This window comes from Rattus norvegicus, chromosome 3 (assembly GCF_021556685.1).
Source record: "Rattus norvegicus strain SHRSP/BbbUtx chromosome 3, alternate assembly SHRSP_T2T, whole genome shotgun sequence".
NCBI lineage: Eukaryota > Metazoa > Chordata > Mammalia > Rodentia > Muridae > Rattus > Rattus norvegicus.
The window spans coordinates 135,596,809-135,619,998 of NC_141536.1; the positions used below are offsets into that span (position 1 = coordinate 135,596,809).

The 23,190-nt window shown below is 42.8% G+C and overlaps 1 long non-coding RNA gene across 1 annotated transcript in view; it reads left to right on the top strand.

The window, feature by feature from the left end:
• LOC120101462 (uncharacterized) overlaps positions 1-19,843 on the top strand; it is a 314,162-nt gene extending 294,319 nt beyond the window's left edge. Inside the window, exon 4 of the long non-coding RNA XR_015684677.1 lies at positions 17,349-19,843. This is a non-coding gene — a long non-coding RNA (uncharacterized LOC120101462). The remainder of the gene's footprint in view (positions 1-17,348) is intronic.
• Positions 19,844-23,190: the final 3,347 nt, after the last annotated feature.

The following is a 23,190-nucleotide window of genomic DNA, read 5'->3' on the forward strand; positions in this document are numbered from 1 at the left end:
GGAAGAAGCAGTGACCTTGAACTTAACTCTTTGGGAGATCATTCAGGCACATCTAGGGGACATCAGAGGTTTCTTCTATGAGGGCAAGACAGACTTTCTCAGTAAAGACAACTATAAGGAGGCCTCTCTCATTGCCTATGGGGAAGCAGATGGATGAAATCACTGAGAATGATGGACAGGGGCTTGGGAGGTATCACCCAGCATTTGGGACCTCTTGAATAATGAAGACACTAGTTTAACTATTCAAAGATGACAGCTGCAGATAAGATTAAGGATTCACGCTGTCATCCCGTCTTTCCCAGGGAAAACGTGACAGAACACAGACGGGCTGAGGACAGCAGAGATTAGATATCAACTGCACTCCTCTCTGAGGAAAGCATAAACTTGGCCATGAACTCCCCAAATGGGCTGACAGAGTGAGTGTCCTGTGAAGAACCCTTGTGGCAGCTGGGCTGAAGGAGGAGGTGGGCTGGCTTAGAGCACCAAGCGTCAGCCTTCCAGGTTACTGAGATTTACTGTCATTTTTTTTTCTCTTTAAAAGAAATTGATGGGATCTGTCCCAGGATCTACAGAGCTGAGAACCCAGGGCACAGGGCCCTGACAGTTTCCCCTCCCTCATCACCACTCCAGCCCAGCCCTCCCTTCTACAAAGACACAAGATGGAAAAACAAATGTTATATATCCCATGAGATGCATTACCCCCAGGAAAAAAATGTTTTGTTTACCATGAACACTTTTCAAAGCATTGCCAAAGATTTCTCATCAGGCAAGAATTTTTATAAAATTGGAAGATCTGGCAAAATGAAGCCAGATCATTACCACAAAACTACATTCAGATAGGGTGGGAAAGCAGTTCTTCTTTTAGATGGAAAGTGGCTAAGATCCCTCACACTGCCATTGTCCCCCTGTTGCCACATGTCACCCATGTATGTCATTGCCTGATGCCAAGGGGAACTTGGGACTATGGCCCCATAGACTGTTGAAGCCTCGGACCTCAAAACCAGGCTTTGCCATGGTATAGCTAGGAGATTCTCCCAGTAAGTACTTAATCTCTCTAGAAAGGGAAGAGATGACTGCTTATGATAGCTTGCTAAGTTGTGGTGAGACTGGGGAAGATGGTGGCAAATATTGTATTTGCACCGATTATGTCTAGAATAAACCGGCTATGCAACATCCCCCACTTTCTGGTAAATGTTCCTAACTTGGAGGCTTTCTTCCATATTTGACGGTCCTGTGTTTCCATTACTATACACCAGGGATCTGGATCACATTCATATTGACAAGCCAATGCTGGAGTCTTCTAAGAGATGCTAGGACAAAAAGAAAAAAAAGAAAAAAACAAAGAAAGAATGTTCTTCATGTCCCTCATTCACAATCCATCCCTCATGGGTTCTTTGCTTGGTAATTAAGTGTGCCTATCTGAAGTCCATTGAAGATGAATTCTCTCATGACTGCAGTCACCCCATTTGTGGCCTATGACTTTTTTATGTGGCAATCCTTAAAGGCTGGTCTAACATACATTTGGATTTAGGAGAATCTTTCCATTTGTTTGTTCTCAAAGGAAAATGATGAAGCATGTGCTATGAGGATCCTTAGTTTCCTGAGTCAAGAGAGTAGTGCTGTGAGAAAAACTGAGGCTGGCAAGCATCTCCACCCAAGCCAGCTGTCTGCCTCTCACGTTTGTGTTACATAAACAAAGTTTTATCTAACACTGCCATTTCATTCCCAGAAGATAAACATTTAAGGCATAAATGTACAACAGCCTTCCTCAGACCCCTCCCCATCTCCCATCCAAATCCATGGACAAGGTCAGCAGAAGCTGGGAGTGAGGTGGTGACAGATGGCAAGGCTTAAGGAGGCTGTTAGGAAAGGTGCTGGCTCTCCTAGTGACAGGAATGGCTTTTATCACTGATAAGGGCTGTCATCCCGTCAGTCTTGTGTGCTTAGCTATCTGTTGGCAGAAGGTCTTGGAAAGCTTATTCACTGTCCCATCCTCTCTTTCGATGCTCCAGTGCCAGGAAGAGGAGGCATACCACCCAGCTGAGCTAAGCCAATCTGCAGTATCAAGAAGAGGAACAAACTGTCACTGCCTTAAGCCACAAACATTTGAAATTGATTTATCATATATGATAACTAACTGGAATAAATAGCTCATCTGAATAGTCCAACCACAGCTAGCATTGGCTATTCAGACCTGGGAATAGCATCCTACTTCCTGAAGAACATGTCCTAAGGCTATGAAACATTTCAGAATTTATCAGTTTTACCTAATGCTTTTACTTTTGTATTTTGTGTGTGTGTGTGTGTGTGTCTCAGCTGATACCCAATCCACTTTCTCTTTGTCTCAATGATGGTAATATTAATATGGTTCAACATGTGCTCAGCAAAGAGTACCAAATAATGAATTCAAATATGAGGCTAATAAGAAAATAGTTCTGAAGGAAAATCTGGATTTTAATTGAATATAGGGATTGACTCTAGAACCTGACACACATTACAAAGGTTCTTTACCATTGATCTATACCCTCTGCCTTTTTTTAAATCACTTTTTTTTGTTAGGGACAAAGAAAACATCATTCTGTCAAGGCTGGTTTTTAACTTAGTACCCCAAACTTATGATCCTTCTACCTCAACCTTCTGAGTAGCTGGTATTTCAGGTCTATACTCTGAGGCCCAGCCAGAAAAATCAGAATTTATTAAACTTATAGTATCTTATTCAAAACTGTAAAATGACTCAGTTGACTGCCATTCACATGACCCTCATTACACACACCTCTGGATCACAAACTCCTTTCTAGCCAGTCTGTTAGAAATCCTGATAAACTAAGACGCTAATGAGCTCATTAAAAGCTGGGAGCTGCTCTCTCTAGCACTCCTTTGATGACTGACTACTCTATGCTCACCCTGGTGAACAGAACAATGAACACCAAGCTTCCTGCTGTCACAGTCAAAGTCTGTAAGTATGCAATCACGTCCAATCACGTCAGTAGTTAGCATTGAGTCATCCTAACTCAAGGAGCAGAAGGTAGGTCTAGCCTCATCTGGAGGATGACAAAGCGTTTCACTTGCGTGGAAACAGGAAATGACAGTTGGAAGTAGCATGTGGGTGTGAGCTTAAGAAACTGAAGTGTCTGGAGTAAAATATGCAAAGGTCCTGTGGTGGGAGAGGGCTGGCTTGGCTAGGATATTCTTCAGTTGTTCAGGAAGCTTAGGATACAGTTATCAATGGTTCCTTCCAATAGCCAAAGTGATGAAGAAGACTGTGCAGGTCCAGGTCACAGTTAGATCTTTGAGAAGCCCCGCGGGTTCTTGGCTCAAAAGAGAGCCAAATAATAGATATCTTGTTTTCAGTCTTCAGTTACAAATTATCTGGAGTTAAAGCAAAGTCTTTCATCAGTAAGACAACCTTGAGATGGTGCCCTCCAGGAATCCTTACCTCACGAACCACCAGGGGGCAGCAGGTTATCATGGCCAGCACTGTTGGGAGCGGGGCTCATGAAGACAACAGGGTTGCCAAACTTACAGATCTGGGAGGAGCAAAGATCCACAGTGTCTTCTGAGATGCTTGCGCTTGGTAGCTGCAGAACCCAAAGTCAGTGTATACCTTCTGAGGCTCTGTTACTCAGATTGGAGCCTGTCCTCAGCTGCTGATGACAGTCCATCGTATAATGACCCCTAGATGTTACCCTTGGGCTCTCTCTCCAGACCTCATTCATGTAACTCCAAAACAGCCCGAAATCTACTCAAAACAGCTTCTGAAAGAGAAATCCCCAGGGCGCCCACCACACTGGTACAGTAGAGGAACTCTGAACCCCCACATTACAAAGGCCAGGGGACAACAAGTCCAAGTTGATGAAATATCCAGGAAAGTAGTGTTTTGGTCTCCTGGGCAGTGGAGGGAGTGATACATCCCCACTCCAGGATCCCTGCTGAAAGACCTCTTCTGTTAAATCACTGCCATGGTAGCCTGGGGGCTTTACTCAGCAGCAGAGCACAGGGCTAGCATTCAGGATCTGATACCTTTGGTTTGGGTTTGATAGCTGGGTGTGTGCTGAAAAATAAAATCTGTAAGTGTGCTGGGATTTCAGCTCGCACCTCTCTCCCTCCCTCCCAGTACTCTGAGCTGATTGACAACTTTTTAATCTCTACCATCCTCATGCCTCATCACTCGACTTAGTGGCTTTACCTGCAGAAAGATAGGGTCAGCTGCTGAGTGTTCTTCCAAAAATCATGCAGGGAGAATTCAGCCTCACCAAATAAAATTAAATTAAAAAATAAATAAATAGATAAATTCTTCTTCCTAACCACAGACATCTGAACGACTTTTATGTGCGTCTGGAAGTGTACTCTTGGCTGCTACAGTTCAGTCGGGATAAAATTGAATGTTTTATCCTATATTGCTTTAATATCTGCCTGATTTGCTGAGTGCCTGCCATTATACTAAGTACTTTGTTCCAGACATTGTATTATTTCTAAAACTTCTCTCTCTCCTCTTTGCCATTTCTCCACTAGAAATTCTGCATTTTCCACTAGGAGCGTCTTTTCCATTATGGTGTGGAGTGTAGCCTGAGCAATACCTCAACACCCCCATGACTGTAATTCCAGAGCAGGCACTGGCACTGCTCTCGGCTGTCATTTTCCTTGTTCTTCATGTATTGAGAATTTGCTACTGTGTTTGGCACTGTGACCAGAGTGAGGGAGGAGTCAGTTAGTCTTTGAAGAGTGCTAACGCTCTTTGTTTTAAAATGATGGTGACCTGGGGATGCTTGCGACCTGCACCCCTATGTATAGCTCAGGGCTCTGCCAGAGAGGTAGCAAGGCTTAAACACAGAACCAGGATCTCGTTTTCTGAAATGTCTTCTCAGATTTCACCTTTCCTAAGCCACTTCAGTCACTCTAAACTTTGACATTTGGTTTTTCAAGCTAGGGAGAAAGCAAATCGTAACATGGGGTTTATTCTTTCTGATGGCACGGGCCAGGCCCAGGCCCCCATTTTTCTGAAGATGACACATAACTTAGAAAGGGAAAATTACAGTTTCAAAGTCAAAGTAATACCTGGTAGATGTTTCATCCTAAAATCAAACCTAGATCAGTTCTATGCATTTATTTCTTTTATGCTGGGGAACAGTTCTCAGTTGAAACCACTACCCACTCAGTGTGGTTTTGAGGCAGCCATTGTAAGCCTGTTCTGTGACTCAGAGAGCTGTAAACAAAAGTCTGGTGCTTAGAGAGGACCAGAGACCCCTTGGACCATGTTCCTGAGGCTCCTACTCTTCAGTTTAACAGGAAACAAAGAATTCACAGCAGTGCTGAATGACCAGACAACCTATGACCTTCGTCATTGTGAAATAGAGACCTGATCTGGTGTATAAACCCACTGGCAACCTCTGTGGCCTATGGGTGCTATTGCATTCTCTGCTTTTGTCCTAGCACTCTGTCCATCCCTGGAAGGAGACTATGCCTGTGAATCCTGTCTCTCTAAGGGCATTGTTGAGGCTAGGTTGAGTAAAAGTTGGCTTTAGAGTTTTTTTACCTAGTGGGACAAAGCATTCTGCAGAGCACCTAGAACAACACAAATGTCCCTTGACTAGCAAGTTGCTTACTCACAGCAGGACGCAGAGGCCTCCTCTATGTCCCTGATCAGAATGAGCCCCTTTCTTCAACTTGGAGCCCAACACTGTCTGTACAGGGGTTCTTAACAGGCTTTCATGGCAATTTCGCGAAGGAAGGGAAAGCAAGCCTATCTAAATTATAGTAGGCAGGACCAGAGTTGAGGAACAGCCATACTGGGGAAGTTCCAGAAGCCTCCTAGCTTTGGACAGGAAATGATTCCACTTTTCTGGAAAATCACATAGTCCGAGTTTTCTGGGAGATTGCTACATAATGTATAATTAGTGTGGTGGGTGAAACTATGAACCCTAGTTGTCTGAGTTTCAAGTCCATCACACTATTCGACTGTGTGGTCTTGAAAGAATCACTCCACTGCTGAGTGTCTTGGGTTTCCTCAGCTGGAAAGTGTGGATCATAATAATACCCACCACTGCCGGAAGGAGGCATTGGGCAATCAACTAAGTTACGATTGGAATCTGTTTAGAACACTGTGTGATGTGGAGGACACAGAGGCCATGAGTTAGCTTCCCATTGTCATCAGCAGTACCTCTAATGTTATACATACTTCCAATGCTACTGCTTCCGACAGCTGTCTTACTGTAGATGTCACATCACTAGAGTGGATATGGCTATTAGCACAATTATTCTGTTCTGGCTGACGTGCACTGCCTCTACTGCAGCGCTATTGCCATGCCTACTGTTGTTATTGTTGCCTCTGTTACACCAACTAAGGCCTTAAAGGCTAATATTTGGAAAAGGAGAGTTGTAAGTCTGACTGTGTGGACCCCAGCATGTCCTCTCTTTGTATTTTGAGGTTACCATTAAATGATCGGTTGCCCTTAATATTATGTATTTTTAAAAAATCTTTTTCTATCTCCTTCCTTACCTTTGGCTTAGAAGCAAATAAAATTGGTTTTACTTCTTAAAAAAAAAGGAAAGGAAAGGAAAATGAGAGTTGTTAGGTAGAACATGGATTTATTCAAGAGCCAGCAATTCGAAAGAGGGACAGGAAGACATTCCTCACAGACCACCTTCAGAAGACTTGCTGTAGCAAAGGGCACTTACAGAGAGGAAAAAAGGAAGGTTACTCAGGGATACTCGTTAAGTGTCTCCTTTCCTTCTCTCTGCCTCAAGCAAGGTAAAGACCCTAGACATATAGTTACAGTAAGGCATATGATTTGTATTAATTGACATAACTAAAGTCAAAGGAAAGGCATTACAAAGATCGTTAGAGGTTCTAGGTTCTAAAAATCTAAAGTTGGCATCTTTTTCACCTTCTTCACTGCTTGGTAGGACTTCTCCATGTAATTAAGAGTGCTAGAAGTAGCCTTCCTAAAGAAGGAGAAGAAATGAAGAGAAGAGGAAATGAAGGATGCTTTTCCAAGCTCCCAACCAACCAAGTCAAATCAGACTTAACAGGGTCTCAGAAGTACAAGTGCCTCATCTAAATTCAGGATTCCCAGTTGAATTTTAACAGACAAATAAGTGACTTTTCAGTTTTAGTAAATCCTGTGGGCAGAGGTGGTTGCCCTCTGGAAAACGAGACGCTTGCGTGTGTGTCCTAAAGCCTTAGTCATTGTATATTGTGAAATGGAGAACTGATCTGGTGTATAAACCCACTGGCAACCTCTGTGGTCTACGGGTGCTATTGCATTCTCTGCTTTTGTCCTAGCACTCTGGGCTTCTACCATCCCTGGAAGGAGACTATGCCTGTGAATCCTGTCTCTCTAAGGGTATCTTTGAGGCTAGATTGACTAAAAGTTGGCTTAGGAGGATTCTGGTTCATCTAGAACTCCAGGAAGAGCAGAGGGAAGAGGGGTGGCAATGATAGAGTGCTAGCGAGGAAGAAGGGACACTTAATAGAAGTGTTTCTTCATTGTGACCCTGGGACCCTTGAGAGTACAAATGGCATCAGAATAGGTCACTCCAGGAAGCAAATGAGTCATTCTCTTTGTGCTTGAGCCCTTCTGAGCTAGGCAGCAGAAACCAGTCCACTTTAAATTACACTTGTATACAGCAATAGTTTTTGAGTTGGGTGTTTCCATAAGTGACTCCATTTTATAAAATAATAACTTGCTCCATTTGTAGTACAAATATGGTGTGATGGTTTGTATGAAATCAGCCCAGGAAATGCCACTATTAGAAGGTGTGACCCTGTTGGAATATGTGTGTCACTGTGGGTGTGGACTTTAAGACCCTCATCATAGTTGCCTAGAAACCAGTATTCTGCTAGCAGACTTCAGATGAAGATGCAGAACTCTCATTCTGCCTGCACCATGCCTGCCTGGCTGCTGCCATGCTCCCACATTGATGATAATGTACTGAACCTCTGAACCTGTAAGCCTGTGAAGGACAATGTTAAATGTTGTCCTTTATAAGACTTGTATTGGTCATGGTGTCTTTTCATAAGTAAAACCCTAACTAGGACATATGGAGATAGAATGTCTACACCCTGTTTCTGCAAGTGCACAGCCTCTGTCTGCCCCAAATAGTGAGAGACAAAATCCTACCACCTATGACCCCAATAGCCTAAATCAGAAACAAAATTAATACAATAGGTAGCTCAAGACCACATCATAAAACCAGGCCTGGAATCTCACCCAACACATCAGACAAACCAAAGATGCAATATCCTAGACCGCATAAAAGGAACATGACATTAACCAGTCATGGCAGCCAGACAACTAGATGCCCACATCCAGATTACTACCTAGTCGCCAACCCTATCTCTGTAGTTTGTGGCCCACACAGTGGCCCTCCTAAAGGTGAGACTAGGGGAATGTCTAAGGAATGATGCTGCAGAGAATACTGATTGCTGGAAATAGATAATTGTCTTAGAGTCACTAGCAGCATCAACATTGTGGCCTACATGATAACTAGAGTGTTATCCTTCGGGCACAAGACAAGAGGTTATAGGTGTGGATTGGTATTTGCTACAACCTGAGAATGCCTCTCTACAATCATCTACTTTGGACATGAGGAACTGAAGCAGAAAGGGTAGAAGCTGAGCTATTGTTACAGAAGGAAGATGGAGAAAAGCATAGGTTGCCAACTGTGTACTTTGTCACACTAGGTAACTTGTGACACAGCAGTTGTGACTAGAACAAACACCTCATACACACATTCAATAACTATAACAGAAGTCCCAGGCTGGGGCCTAAGGGTCTGCGTTTCTTAAAACACCCCCTCTTGACCCCTCTCATTGGCTAGGTTGCTGGCTGTAGACATGACAAAGCACATTTCTCAAGTTGCTTGTGGCAGGTTCATCTAGTCCACAGAAATTGTCAACCCCAGTTCTACAAAGAAAATTATGGAGGACTGAGATCTGTAACTATTTAATTCCTTAGGAGTTTTTAGAAAAAAAAGTGCTCAGCAACAAGGAAAGCTTTAAACCAGATCTTTCATGCAACTCTCAGGTTAATGACAGTTATATTATTGTGTTTAGGGAGAAGTTATAAGAAACAACTATCAAACAGAGTGCATTGAATAGTTGGCATTTTCTAGAGTTTTCTAGTGAGTGTGTCCACAGTGTTATGGAAAATTAGTTCAATCTGATTTGTTTATTTTTATTTAAAATATTTTTAATTAACATGTACAGTATTGGGTTTCATTATGGTGTTTTCAAATTTTGTGTTTGTTTATCTTCCTCCAGGTTTCCTCCATCCCGTGACAGTTACCCATCATAGTCCTCTTCCTTCTTATGTGTCTGTTCTGTCCCAATGCCCTCCTTTCCTTTCTCAACACCTCCTCCTTACTCCGCATCTTATGTTCTCCTTTCTGGTTTCATAGCCTATAACCACACTCACCCCATTTCTGAAAACACATGTAAACACTGTAAGCTAGAATCCAAACCTAAGGGTCCTTCTGAGTCTGAATTACCTGGCTTAATATAATACTTTCCAGATATGCCCAGTTTCCTGAAAATTTTACTATTTCATATTTTTTGCAGTTAACTAACTTCCCATTGTACATACATACCACATTTTCAAAGGACTGATAAATACAGCTCCAAAAAATAATACTCATAATAATTCTGCATCAAAGATATCTAATGGTTACCAAAGGAGGTCTGTTTTTTCAGTTGTCAACATTTCCCAATAAGAGTTTATTTACAAGGCAGCCAAGCATGATGAGGCAAAAACCCTAAGTCCCAATTTCACCTTCCTGGGGACAGAGTGTAGGATGAGTTGTGAAGGAACCAAATGTGATGGAATGAGACTTGAAGAATAAGGGGAAGTGATGTCATCAGTGGCCCTTGAATGCACAGTCAAGCTGCATGTCTTTTAATGGGCTGACATGTTGAGGGTGAAGTTTGAGCCTCTGACCTCACAGGTCATTTATCCTTGTCTGTAAGTCCCATATGAATTGGATGAAGTTTTGGCTACTTCCAAGTTCCTAGGAAGCAACATGAGGAACTGGGACCATCCTGACCTGGCAGGTGTTATGAATAGCATGTAGGGAGTCTGTTGATTAGCTGGCAAATCCCAAAGCTGATGATAAAGACAAAGCAAAGCAAAACTCAAAATCCTAGAAACAAGTGATGGTAGCAGTCTACCCTGGTTTCCCCTTGGTTTGTGACAGGGGAGAGCCTCCCATTGCTGTTTAAAACAGAACAGGGCGTCGTAGCTGAGCAGCAAGATTTTCTGAAGGCATTTCCTCTGGCTCACTACCTATTGTTTAAAAGAAGAGCCCTGGCAGTGATCTGCCCATCTGATGTCCTTGGAAGCCCTCTGTATTCACTCAGGGATTTCAGGACACTGTCGTTTGTATGTTCAGACTTGTTTCATTGTGTTTAGCTCTGCATAATCTGTATATGTCATGTTAGCAACCACATCCACAGAAGGGGAAGATCATTAGAATAACACCCATTATCTCAAGTACATGGCCTCTACAAAGTATTGTCCAGATCTATACCCAGTAACAATAGCAAGATGCTGAGAAAAGATAGCTATCTCTATGATGCACACTCTTGGCAGGACAGGAAACAGAAAGGAAGGGAACTTGGTGCCTCCCCAGCATCCCACTGCTTTACTCGTGACACCAAAGGAGAAAGTGTAATTGTTCCGTAAGAAACAGGCTAGTTCTAGCTGCAAAATAGACACTATGGTTATACTGAAGTCTATAAAAATAAGAGCATCCAAGATGGTATGCAAGGGGGCAATAGCAGCCAGCATATCCCTGAAGAGTTGAATAAATAAAGAGGTTTCTCACACCATCTGAGAGCAGTTGATCCTTTATAGTCATGGATTCTGAAGCTTCAGATTTCACAAACCATGATTGGGAAATGTCTAAGAAAAATACCTTCATGGTGAATATGCACAGACTTTGATTTTGTCTTTATCAAATTTCCCTAAACAATATATTATAACTATTTAGAGCATTTGCATTGTGGTAAGTGTTGTAAGCAATCTAGAGTCTTGTTTTTGCTTTAAGATACTCTCATTTGGGGTTGGGGATTTAGCTCAGTGGTAGAGCACTTGCCTAGCAAGCGCAAGGACCTGGGTTCGGTCCCCAGCTCCGAGAAAAAAGAAAAAAAAAAGATACTCTCATTTTACTACATAATCCAGGGTGTCTCTCAAGCTTGAAATTCCCTGAGTGCTGGAATGCAGGAGTGTATCATCACACCTGTCCCCAGATGATGATTTAGTGTGTACAGGAGAAAGTCGATAGGATGCCATATGAATACACCGCACCAGATTTTGTGGGAGAGACTCAACTGTCCATGGGCATCAAATACCGATCAGTTCTTGGAACTAGTCACTTTATGATTTAGGGGACAACTGTATATTTATTATCCTGGGATAATTTAGATAGTTCTCCTGTGTTTCTGTCTCTAAGCAATTCCAAATCTAACAACAACAAAACAGGGTGTCTTTCAGTCAGTAGAAAGAAGAGGGAATGACAGATCCCCAGGCTGAACCCCTGATTTCAGTCACTACAGTGGCTAATGTGAATAGGTTGTGAGGACCTGGTGGGACAGTGTACGGCACCAGCTCCGGTGTCCCTTCACCATCTCTACATTTGTAGAAAGAGTCTCTAGTTGCATAGGTCTCTAGTTTCAAGAATAAATTTTGTTTACCACAAAATATTTTGGGAGAAACAGATTTTAAAAGGAGAAAGAAATGCCACTCACAGTTTCATTGCTAGAAAGCAATGTCTATAGCTTGAATATTCATTCCACAAATCTAGGCATGATTCTGAGTGAGTTGCCATAGGAAGAAAAAGTTGTAACAATAACCCCAAGACTCTCCATGTACCCTTCTCCTAGGCCACCAGTTGTTAATGCTTGTTTCATCTTTATTCTCCCTGACTCCCCTTTCTGTTTAAGCTATTTGAGAGTAGGCTGCAGATGTCCCGGCTCACTTACTCCCTAAATATTTTAGTTGATTTTTCTTAAGAGCAAGGACATTCTCTTCCATATCTCTCCCATACTTAGTACAATAATCAAAATCAGAAAAGTTCACATTAAACAATAACATTATCAAATCCACAGGCCACATTTAACTTCTGTCAGTTGTCCTAATGATACCTTCATAGGACTTACCTCATCCAGCATCCAACCCGTAGCTACACACTACTGAGTTGTCGGCTCTTGAATATCTGGACTAAAACAGCACCCTCTTTGTGTTTCTTGACTTTGATAGTTTGGGTTCTTTGTTCATTTTTTTTTTTGTTTGTTTCACAATAGGATTTTGATATGTGGCCTCAAACTCACAATCCTCCTGCCTCTGGCTCCCAAGTGGTGGTACCACAAGCAATGTGGCTTGATTTTGATATTTTTAAGGAGTATTGCTTACTAATTTTGTATGGCATCTGTTGGCATAAATATTTTGCAACCGTCCAACCTCTCCTCTAGCCCACCACCCAGCAGAGGTAGTGAAAGAGAAAAGTTATTAGGATATGGGGGAAGTGGACCTTTTCAGCAATAGTTTTTTAGGGGCAAACTCAATCTTCTTTTACATCAGTTTAGTCTTGTAGCAAACACCAAGTAAGAGACCTAGCAGCTATAGTCTAGTCCTTTTGGCAGGCAGACACCAGGCACAAACCAGAAGCTGTAGTTTGATTCTGAAGAAACCTCTGGGCTCACTATCCAAGCTGCCACAGGAACCTCACAAGTGGTTTCTCTCTGGCATTTCCACTGGTGGAGATCAACAATGCTATGTGAATGCATGTCCTCAACAATGAATACTGAAGCAGTGCAAACCAAACCAATGCTCAGGACTTGTCATCCGCTGTCTGTGGGGTCATATTTATACTCCTTCATCACGGGTCCCTTCACATGTTTGCTATATCAAAATATCCTTTCACCTGTGTCTGCTTCAGGAAAACATTCTTTCATGTGTCCGCTTTAGCAAGACGTCCTTTCACCTGTGTGCCTCAGCAAAACATCGTTTGTCATAACTAACTTTCCAAAGAAGCTAGAAATTTCCATTTCAGGCATCTCCAGTTTAAATTTCCCTGATGCTTCTTAAATAATTGACTTGAGGAGTACATTTAACCAGCAACATGAACTGTGCTCCTGGCAGACATCATCTTGGCTGTCACAGGATGTCTGTTGGTTTGTTCTAATGCTCCCAATTGACGTATGGGTGGTAGTTTCTTTAGATATCTTCACCGGAAAGTTATTAATCCCCTCCCCCATTCTCACATACCCTAATGATCTCAAACTCACTGTGGAGAAGAGGGTGGTCTTCAATTTTTAATCTTCCCACCTCTGCCTCCTGTGGCACAGAATTAAGATTAGTGCCACCACTTTCAGTTTATGTGGCAATGTGAACCAAATCAGGGCTGCATGTATGTATGTGTGTATGTATGTATGTATGTATGTATGTATGAATGTATGTATGTATGTATGTATGTATGTGTAAATGTTCAGCCAACTGAGTTATATTATAATTCGATTTTTCTATTTTAGCCAGCACTTTCCTTTTCCAAAGCAAAATATTTCAATCATCTTATCATATATTAACCAATAGTGTTACCATGATACATCCTCGTTCCACAAAGACAGAGAGTTTCATTTGAGTTCTTCAAACATGTTACGAGTGTACACCAAAGCCATAGGGGCAAGAAGATTGTAAGGTTTCCTCTGGCATCTCTGGGGAAAGAGGAAGGGACACGGGAGACTAGCATATCCCTTCCAGCTTCCAATACTGTGCTGTTTATAAGAAACATAAACTCTAGAGCCCTGTCTTCTTTGTGGGCATTCTAGACGCTATGCTGATGAGTATTCACTGATGTTTAAACAAATTCCCCCATGCTCCACAACCCTGTCCCTGTTTATAATCAGTTTGTAAAACAAGATCCTATTTGTCATTATCCAGACAAGTTCCTCAACTGGAATCATCTGGGAAATGTGTTGAAAGTCTGGATCTCCAGCCTCAGGCCCACATTTTGCCCCAGAGATCAGCAGCAGACTCTGCATTTCACCAAGTCCCCTCAGTACTTCTAAAAAATGGTGCAGTAAAGGAAAGCAACTCCATTCTAGGGCCTCTGAAAGATGAGCATCAATTCAGCCACTCAGCAAATATTTGTTTTTACCATGCATTTTGTGTTATTTAAACAAGGGTTGGTACCTGTTGGTGTAACAGCTTCTAATACTGTGAAAACACCTCCTAGGGCTTCTCCATATGCTGCTTTTGAAGGTGTTAGGCCCACATCTTCTGCCTAGTTTCTAGAAGGCCCAAAGAGAAGACAGAACGTATCAAACCTTGAACACACTATTTCTGTAGGCAGGCTCTGGCTTTTGTTGTTGACATTGTCTTGTTATGTAATTCAAGGCTGAACTTCAAACTTAAAATACTCCTGTCTTAACCTCTGAAGCGTTGGATCACAGGTGTGCGTGACGGTTCCTGGATTCTTTGAACATTTTCTTAGGCAGATATAATTATCTGAACAAGGCAAAGATTCTTCAGCCCAGACTCCTACCCAAAATTTGGTTTATCTATACAGCAAAGAGGATGTGATCTCCTTTAAGGATCCCAAAGGGACAGGAAGAAACAGGGGAGAGAATTAAAGGAGCAGTGTGAGCTTGTCTTGACTACTGCTCTATTGCTGTGAAGAAACACCACAACCAAAGTAGCTTATAAAAGAAACATTTAACTGGAGGCTTGCTTAGAGATTCAGCAGATGAGCCCATGATCATCATGACAGCAGGCAGACAGGCAGGAACTGGAGCAGGACCTGAGAGCTTACGTTCTGCTCCATAACCAGAAAGAGAGTGACTTTGGACTTGGTGTGAGTTTTTGAAGCCTCAAATACCAACCCTCAATGATATACCTCCTCTGACAAGGCCACATCCACTAATCATTCCTAAATAGTCTGCCATCAGGAAGGGAGCAAATATTCAAATATTTGAGCCTATAGGGAAACTTTTCATTCAAACTTCAAAGAGCTGACGTGGTTGAATGGTCAGCTTCCCAAATAATGTCATTATTTTGCTCTATTTTGATTCACAGAGAGAAGTCTTGGATTTGCAATGTTTCTGGGCTCCACAGTGAAGGGGATCCATCTTCCCATCATAGGTCTACATCATACTGTGAAGGGAAAAATTAATACTTTGCCTGTCTTTTTCTGCTGTGTTTCATGAGGTCTGGGGAAAAGAAACTAGTCCACTTTCTATCACCACAATGAAATACCAAAGTTGGACAACTTTATGAAGTGAGAAGATTAATTAAGCCTACAGTTTTGGAAGGTCTGGAAGTCCCATGTGTTTGACCTATGGTAAAGGTGGCAGATAGCAATGGTGGGGAGCTCATGTCTGAGCAATCAGTTGCGTTGTAAGCCAAGAAGCAGAGAAGAGAGAGGGAAGAGAAGTGGATTTCCCAACTCTTCCAAGGGCATAACTCCAAAGACCAAAGAACATCTCAATAGGTCCCACCTCTTGCAGGATTTCCCAAGAGCACCACTGCTTACTGACTAAGACTTTAACACAGAGACCACTGAGGACACTCCTCTTAATCAGATCAGAGCACATGCACTTTGTTTCATCCTTTATATCTCAAAATGCTTAGTCTAACATACGCGAATTATTAAAACAGATGCTGACAAATAAGTGAATGTATACATGAATGAATAAACTAACAGCCAAGAGCTCTAACCTGAAATGGTGAGTACAGGCACAAGGCCACTGACTGAGAATCAAGGTCATATGGGCGGAGACAACATGGCAGAAGAAAATCTACTTTCCAGGCCTTGATTAGAATACAAATCCAGAAGTCAGTTCACTGGATGTTTAAAGAAGGAAGGCCAGGGCTCAGTATTGCACATGAAAGCGCTTGAGGACAACTAGCCCAAGGAAGAGGGCTGAGGTGCATAACTCTATGTTATAGAAAGCAAAGCAAAAGGTCACATGAGTCAAAAATAATTACAAGGGCCAAAGCAACAGGCTCCACTCCATAACCTCAAAAGTCCCCATCAAATTCTAGTTTCCGAAACGTCCACAACTAAACCCTACTCCTGATTATGTGGCTAGAGCTTCTCGTCTGTGCTCTCTGAGTTTTCGAGTTTTATCTTTCTGTTTGTTGTTCTTGTTGTTTCAGTTTGGTTGCTTGTTTTCGCTTATTTGCTGTTCCTGTTTGAAGACAATGTCTCTTGTAACCCTTGGTTTGAATGCTCCAAGTTGTTGAGGATGAGCTTGAACTTCTGTCCTCCTGCCTCTACTTCCCAAATTCTGGCATTACAGGTATATGCCACCACACCCATGGACCCTTTTTTTTTTCTTTCTTGACCAAAGGACTCACCCTCCTAACTCTTGCATTCTGTTATAAAAGACTCATCAACCCTCAGAGAACTCTGTAGAGCCTCAGACAGCAAGAGTTCAGGCAGCTCTTCTTATGGCAGACCTTGAGAAAACAGGTCTGCCCAGAACGGATGCAAAGTGAGGTCCTGAGGAAGACCCAGCTTCCTGTTTCCAACCCCTCCATTGACATGTGGCTGTTCAAGGGCTCTGGCAGAACCTCACCCCCACCCCTGTCAAGCTACAAGTCTCCCAAAGCCCGGTTGAGAATAATCCAGACAGAATGTCAAAATTGAAAAGTCTACCAAGAATGTTCCTTCGTACTGTTTGCCTTGCCTCTGACCCCCAGCTGCTGGATTAGCTTGGCAATCGCTCTTCTATTTTGTTTTGTTATGTTTTTGAGGTGCATTTATATACACGGTTCTGTAACAAGGTAACCAACTGCCTCTGGCATTTTGCAAAGAACACTGAGCCAACAAGCCATTAGCAAAAAAAGGAGCTGTCAAACACTGCTTTCAATGCACCCACCACCAAGATCCAACCCCTTTAGAAAATATTCAGAATCAGAATATGTACCATGTATAGTTTTAAATGGTTTAATGGCTGAAAATTTATTCTGCTGAACTATTTTATTACAGTTGCCTACAGTTATTTTTATTGTTATTTATTTACTTATCATTACTTTGGGGTTTTGTTTCGTTTTGTTTGGTTGGGTTTTTTCTTTTCTTTCTTTCTTTCTTTTTTTCTTTTGTTTTTTGTTTTGTTTTGTTTTGTTCTGCTTTTTCGGTTCTTTGAGACAGCCTGGATGCTGCCCCAACTTCCCCAGTGCCGGATTGCAGGAATATGCCACTAAGTCTGGCCTTTGGTGACTTTCTTAATGTGAGTGACTTATAAGAAGATTTCAAAGATGACTAGTAGTGATGAGGACACTGCCACTTGTGCAATCAGTACTAGTTTAGAAACTCTTCAATGACTTTGTGTCCCTGTCCTCATCATACAGGTCTCTGGCTTCATTTAGCCACACGAGATGAGCAGACTGTGATACACGGATTTACCCCTCGGCCGGAGCTCATTGAACTAGGCCTGGAGTCTGGATCCAATCAGAACAGAGCAGATTCACTTGCCTGCTCATCAGAACTTGGGCCTCTGGGGATTCTTTGCTTAAAATATGATGGACCATTGAGAGCTATTCCTTGGGAGGTCAAGGTAGCTTGGGCTAAGTGGACAATACAGAGAGATGCTATGCTGAGATGCAAACATGGAGGACATTCTGAGAATGGTGGCTGTCTTAGTTGGGGTTTCCACTGGTGTAATAAATCACCATGATCTGTAGAAACTAGAGGAAGGAGGGGGCTTGTTTCATCTTGTAGCATGTAGTCCATCATCCAGGGAAGCTGGGGCAGGAAGGTGGGGACACTCTCTCAATCATGGTTCTCCCTTCCCAGATGACTCTTTTTGTGTCAAGTTAACGAATCACGAGACAGTGCGGTGGTGGAGGTGAGCAGGACAGTCTGAAAGGAAGTCCTTCCCATTTCAAAAGACTGGAACAAGAACCACGGAGGTCTCTACTATTTGACAGTGGGAATGGGGACTCCCTCTACTCTAAGTGGCTAGGACAAGATGCTTAGACGCTTCTACTGTCTGACAGGGGATGTGGGGCTCTGTTCCTCCCCAGAGAGCAACAAATAGTGTAGAGAGTCCTCTCCTAAGTAGAGTTTCCCTCCACCCTAGGACACCCTGAGAGACATTATCTGAGGCCTATGCACCTGTTGAAGCTGAGCCACCAGGAACTTTGCACGGAGGTACCTTTTGAGTGATATCTGCACAGCAAGGACTCTAAGAAACAGAGATGTGATCTCTGAAGTCTAAAGGATAATTTATTTTTTGAGAAGGATAATGAAGATAACATCCATTGACTAGGGCAAAGGTTTAACAGGCTTGCAATGTGCTCCTTCGAAGATAAAGATCTCTCAAGCTTAGGGATTACTCTAGGTTGATGTGTAGGCATCTTCCAGAGAACTTCATAAGCTACAGGGAGTGGAAGGGAGGTAGGAGAAGGAAGCTGGAGAAGGCCAGGTCAGCTCTGCCCTGAGCCCTTGTGCTAACCCAGCTTTCTTCCAACTGCCCCGAAATTATGATAACCTAATCGGTTAGCTTCCTAGGAGGACAAGCAGTCAAGGCAGCCTTTCTCAGTTGCTGGCAGAGGTAAGGAATAAGCTAGTGACTAAACTGCTAAATCAGAGAAAATGGCAGGGTTAGATACGAGCAAAGTAAAACTCCCATTGCTCAGCTCCCCCAGCTTCCAGGCAGAACTGCAGGAACTTTTCCGAATCTATTTTTAAACATGATCATTGCATCCCGAACACTGGAAGGCAGCACGTTCCGCGCACTGCCTCTCACATCATCTGATTGTGAATCTGAATGTCCAAAACTCACATGGTGCTGAAATCACTCTTCACACATCCCCGTAATTTTCTTCCTGGAGCTGTGTGGGAAGATGATGAGAAAGGATACCCCAACCTCCCAGAACACACAGACATTCCCAGTGAAAATCTGAGGGCACAGATTCCCTCTGAATCCACACTGAATCCACACACAGGAGACCTACGTTTGAGAGGATGCAGGTTCTGAATTCTGTGCTGAGCATTTTGTGTGTGCTAGGTGAATCGCTTCTTCTAAACAGGGTGGACCACAGTGTGACAGAATTATCTTCTAACATTATTATCATATTGCCTTATTTGACAAGGTAAGAACTCCAGTGTTCTTAGGATGAGAAAACAGGGGCTTGAAGAGGTCAGTGATGGGCCAAAACAAAAACTATTTTTTTTTGTTTTGCAAACAAAAAGAAAACTAATCATAATGAAATGAGAATGACCACCATTTTCCACAGGCAGAAGTCAATGGCACCAGCTAAGTTGAACATTTTTCATGTCTCACTGTTATCAAGCCCTCCAGTTCCTCTCTAGCCTTCCATCCTCGGCCTACTGGCTATCTCATTGGTCACAGTCCCAAACAGGTCGAGCAACTCCAAGCACCATAGCTCTGTGAGAGAAAGGCCAAACCTTTCCTGGCCCACTTACCTCCCTGGTCAGAGTTGAAACTCTTGCCCACCCTGCAATCAATGCTGGGTCCCAGGAAGGAAGCCAATGTGAGAATATGCACATGTAAATTGCCACATTAAAAACGGAAGATCTACCCACAAGGAGAAGGAGGCAATGGAGTTTGGGAGGTGCAAGAGAGGGTCTAATATCTTCTAGGGTTTGGTAGTAGTAACTACAGAAGTAGTAACTGAACAGAAGGGTTTCACTGCTCCATCTCCCTACATGTTTGTAATGTACTTTGATCATAACACCCCCCATTATAATCTGTTCTTGCGCCTCCCTCAGCAAACTGATCCCCTTATTCTTCCCAAATACTGCCGCTACTGTGTTTATGTCTTTCTTTTAAAATATAGATTCCCCATATAATAAAAAACACATGGTGTTTGTCTCTCTGAGCCTGATTTATTCAGTTAACACAGTGATCTTTGGTTCAATTTTCTGCAATTGATAATTTTCCTCTTTATGGCCGAGTAAAACTCACCATGCATATAGAGCATGTTTTCTTTGTCCACTCAGATGTTGGTGAGCATTTAGGTCGGTACGGTAACAGAACATCTGTAAACAGTAAAAGCTCTACTCTAAACTTCAAGGTCCTCACTACCCTCATAACAGGAATGTTGCTCTCCTGAGAGACACAGCCAGAATACAGCAAATACAGAGGCGAATGCCATCATTAAACCACTGAACTGAGAACAGGACCCCCGTTGAAGGAATCAGAGAAAGGACTGAAAGAGCTTGAAGGGGCTTGAGACCCCCATATGAACAACAGTGCCAACCAACCAGAGCTTCCAGGGACTAAGCCACTACCCAAAGACTATACATGGACTGACCCTGGACTCCAACCTCATAGGTAGCAATGAATATCCTAGTAAGAGCACCAGTGGAAGGAAAAGCCCTTGGTCCTGCCAAGACTGAACCCCCAGTGAACGTGATTGTTGGGGGGAGGGTAGTAATGGGGGAAAGATGAGGAGGGGAACACCCATATAGAAGGGGAGGGGGAAGGGTTAGGGGGATGTTGGCCCAGAAACTAGGAAAGGGAATAACAATCGAAATGTAAATAAGAAATACCTAAGTTAATAAAGATGAAAAAAAAAAAAAAGGAATGTCGCATTGTGGACCTGCCTGGCACCTTAGTCACAGGTATATGTTTCTGATAGAGCAAGTAGAATATAGCCCAAAATTCTGGGGAGTTAGTGTCTTCCAACTTTCATTTAAATTCAAAATGTTGCCCAGGGCTCTCAGCTACCATGTTTACATGGGTTGCTGTGTTAAGCAAAATTGCAGTAGAAAAATAGCGTATAAATCTAGAATATGAAATGCAGTTTTCAACACTATTGGAATTTCAATTTCTCGTAGCTACATCATGAAAAGTTGAAGAGGTGTCAGAGAGATGTTTCAGTAGTTAAGAATCAGTATCGTTATTTCAGAGGACCCTGACACCATTCCCAGCACCCTGATTGGGCAGTTCATATCCAACCGTAATTCCAACTCCAGGCAATCTGATATCCTCTTCTGTCCTAGGTACCTCATGTGCCCATATCCACTCCACACAAGGGGGGGGGTCAAAAATAAAATAAACCTTCAAATCAAATTTTTAAAGATAAACAGGTAAAATTACCTGTAATGCAGGTAATTTACTTCTATATCCAAAATATTATCATGTCATCATGTAGCCAATATTTTTTTTAAGTCTGAGATACTTACATTCATTGTTTTCTTGTTTGTTTGTTCCCTATGTCCTGAATCTTATGTGTATCTGGCAGAGAACTTTAGTATTTGACAACCGTGCCTTGGTGCTTATAGCACATGGTACGTGGTGATCCAGAGACTCCAGGTTGGTTTGTGGAAATGGTCTCTGTAATGCTCATCTCCAATTAGAGGAGGTGAACAGCCACCAAAAGCAAAGCCCGAAAGGGTAAAGTAGAACATTTGGGTTTCATTTGGGGTGTTATTGTTGTTACCAAAATCTCACAATGTGACCTCCAGCTTTTGCCAACCTTCCTATCCCAGCCTGCCAAGTGCTAGAATTTCAGTCATGCACTGCTATGCCCAGGTTAGCACTCTCAGATTTGAGCCTCAACAAAGTCCCTTGGTGACATCAGTGGCAGGATATCCTTGACACTTTATGCCACAGGTCTGGGGGTGGTGAAGATGGGGATGCGAATGGCCTATGAATGGGCTAGCCTAGGGCCACTTTTTGAAAGTCATTGCTCTGGTGGATATGATAGCCCATATTTGTAATCTTAGAACTGAAGAGGCTCTGACTGGAGCATTATGACCTTGAGGCTAGCCTGGGCTACACAGCAAGAAATTGTCAAAACAGCAATAACATCATAAGAGACCTTCAAGCTCATATTTTCCATAAGGGTGTTCAATACCAAGACCCCTGCTCCTGTTATGCCACCATTCAAAAGTTTCAGGTTTTAGAGCAAGCATTGTGGCTGTAACATTTGGAGTTAGGGATGCATATAGGAGGCTGAAAAACGGTTCATTTAGTGTGAGCACTGGGTCTGTGGAGGTGCCCTTGGATTCTGCTCTCCGGTACATCTCTGCAGTTCCAGTGATACTGGAAGACACTTTCTCCACCTGGTGTTGAGGGAGCCTGTGAATCTCTTCGGAAGATCCCCGGCACTTGGGACTGGGTAAAGCAAGCTCTTGACCTGAGCAGCAGCAGAGCTGCTGACAGCAAATCTGAGAAGACGAAAGGACGTCAGACCATTTTGCTCATCAGCCAGTTAAAGAAGCAGCTCTCAGGAGCAGAACAAGCCTTCCCATGGGTACTTTTGTCTGAAAGAGGAGCCTTTGAAGTATCCCTGGATTATGGACTGGGGCTTCTGGGACATCTCCAGCCTTCAGTACTTCCTACCAAAGAGCTACATTGGAAGAATGGGGAGGGAAGACAAGGTGTATCCCCTCAATTCTAACAAGCTTGGGAGCAAGTGATACCCTCTTTTCCCTATCTCATCCCTGGAACTGGACACTCAGAGCAGCCTGGGACCTATTATGCCTGCAAGCAGGCTTTTCTCTTCCTGAAGCAAAAGAACCCCCAAACCCACCCCCCTCCCGCTTCTCAGCATGAATGTTCCCCTAGGCCTTCTCTCCTGGTAGAGTAACAAGTTGGCCAATATCTCTTTCAGGTACTCAAAAATGTGATGGAAATTTCAACATGAACCATGTTTCTCTTTAAAAAACTGTCTGGGTATTTGTTGTAGTAACAAAAAGCTTACTAACACAATGTCTAAACTACCACATTCCAGTGATAAAGATAGTGATGAATGCATGGACTTTCTCAATGCCAGATGTCTTTCATGTTGTCATTCTTTTATGCTAGTGCTCTTAGGATACAGCTCCTCATGTATCCAGGTTGGTCTTGAAGTTACTATGTAATACAGGTTGACTTTGAACTCTTGATATTCCTGACTCTACCTCCAAGTGTGGGGATTACAGATATGTGCCACCTTGCCCATAATGTCAGACTCCTAACAGCTTCAATATATGAACTTGCTTGGAACACACTATAGCATACTGGGGAAAGGGATAGAGTGATGCCCATTTACAGAGGAGGGTGTGGTGACTCAAACTGGATGACTTGCCCAATACCATTCACTGGTGTGCTGAAGCAAGGGCTTGGGGGAATATAATGTCATATGTGTTCTAGAAATACCCAGAATTTGAGCAGGCTTCACCTCTCACCCAGTACCATCAGCAAAATCAAAACTTCAATTTGGGATCTGTTTCTAG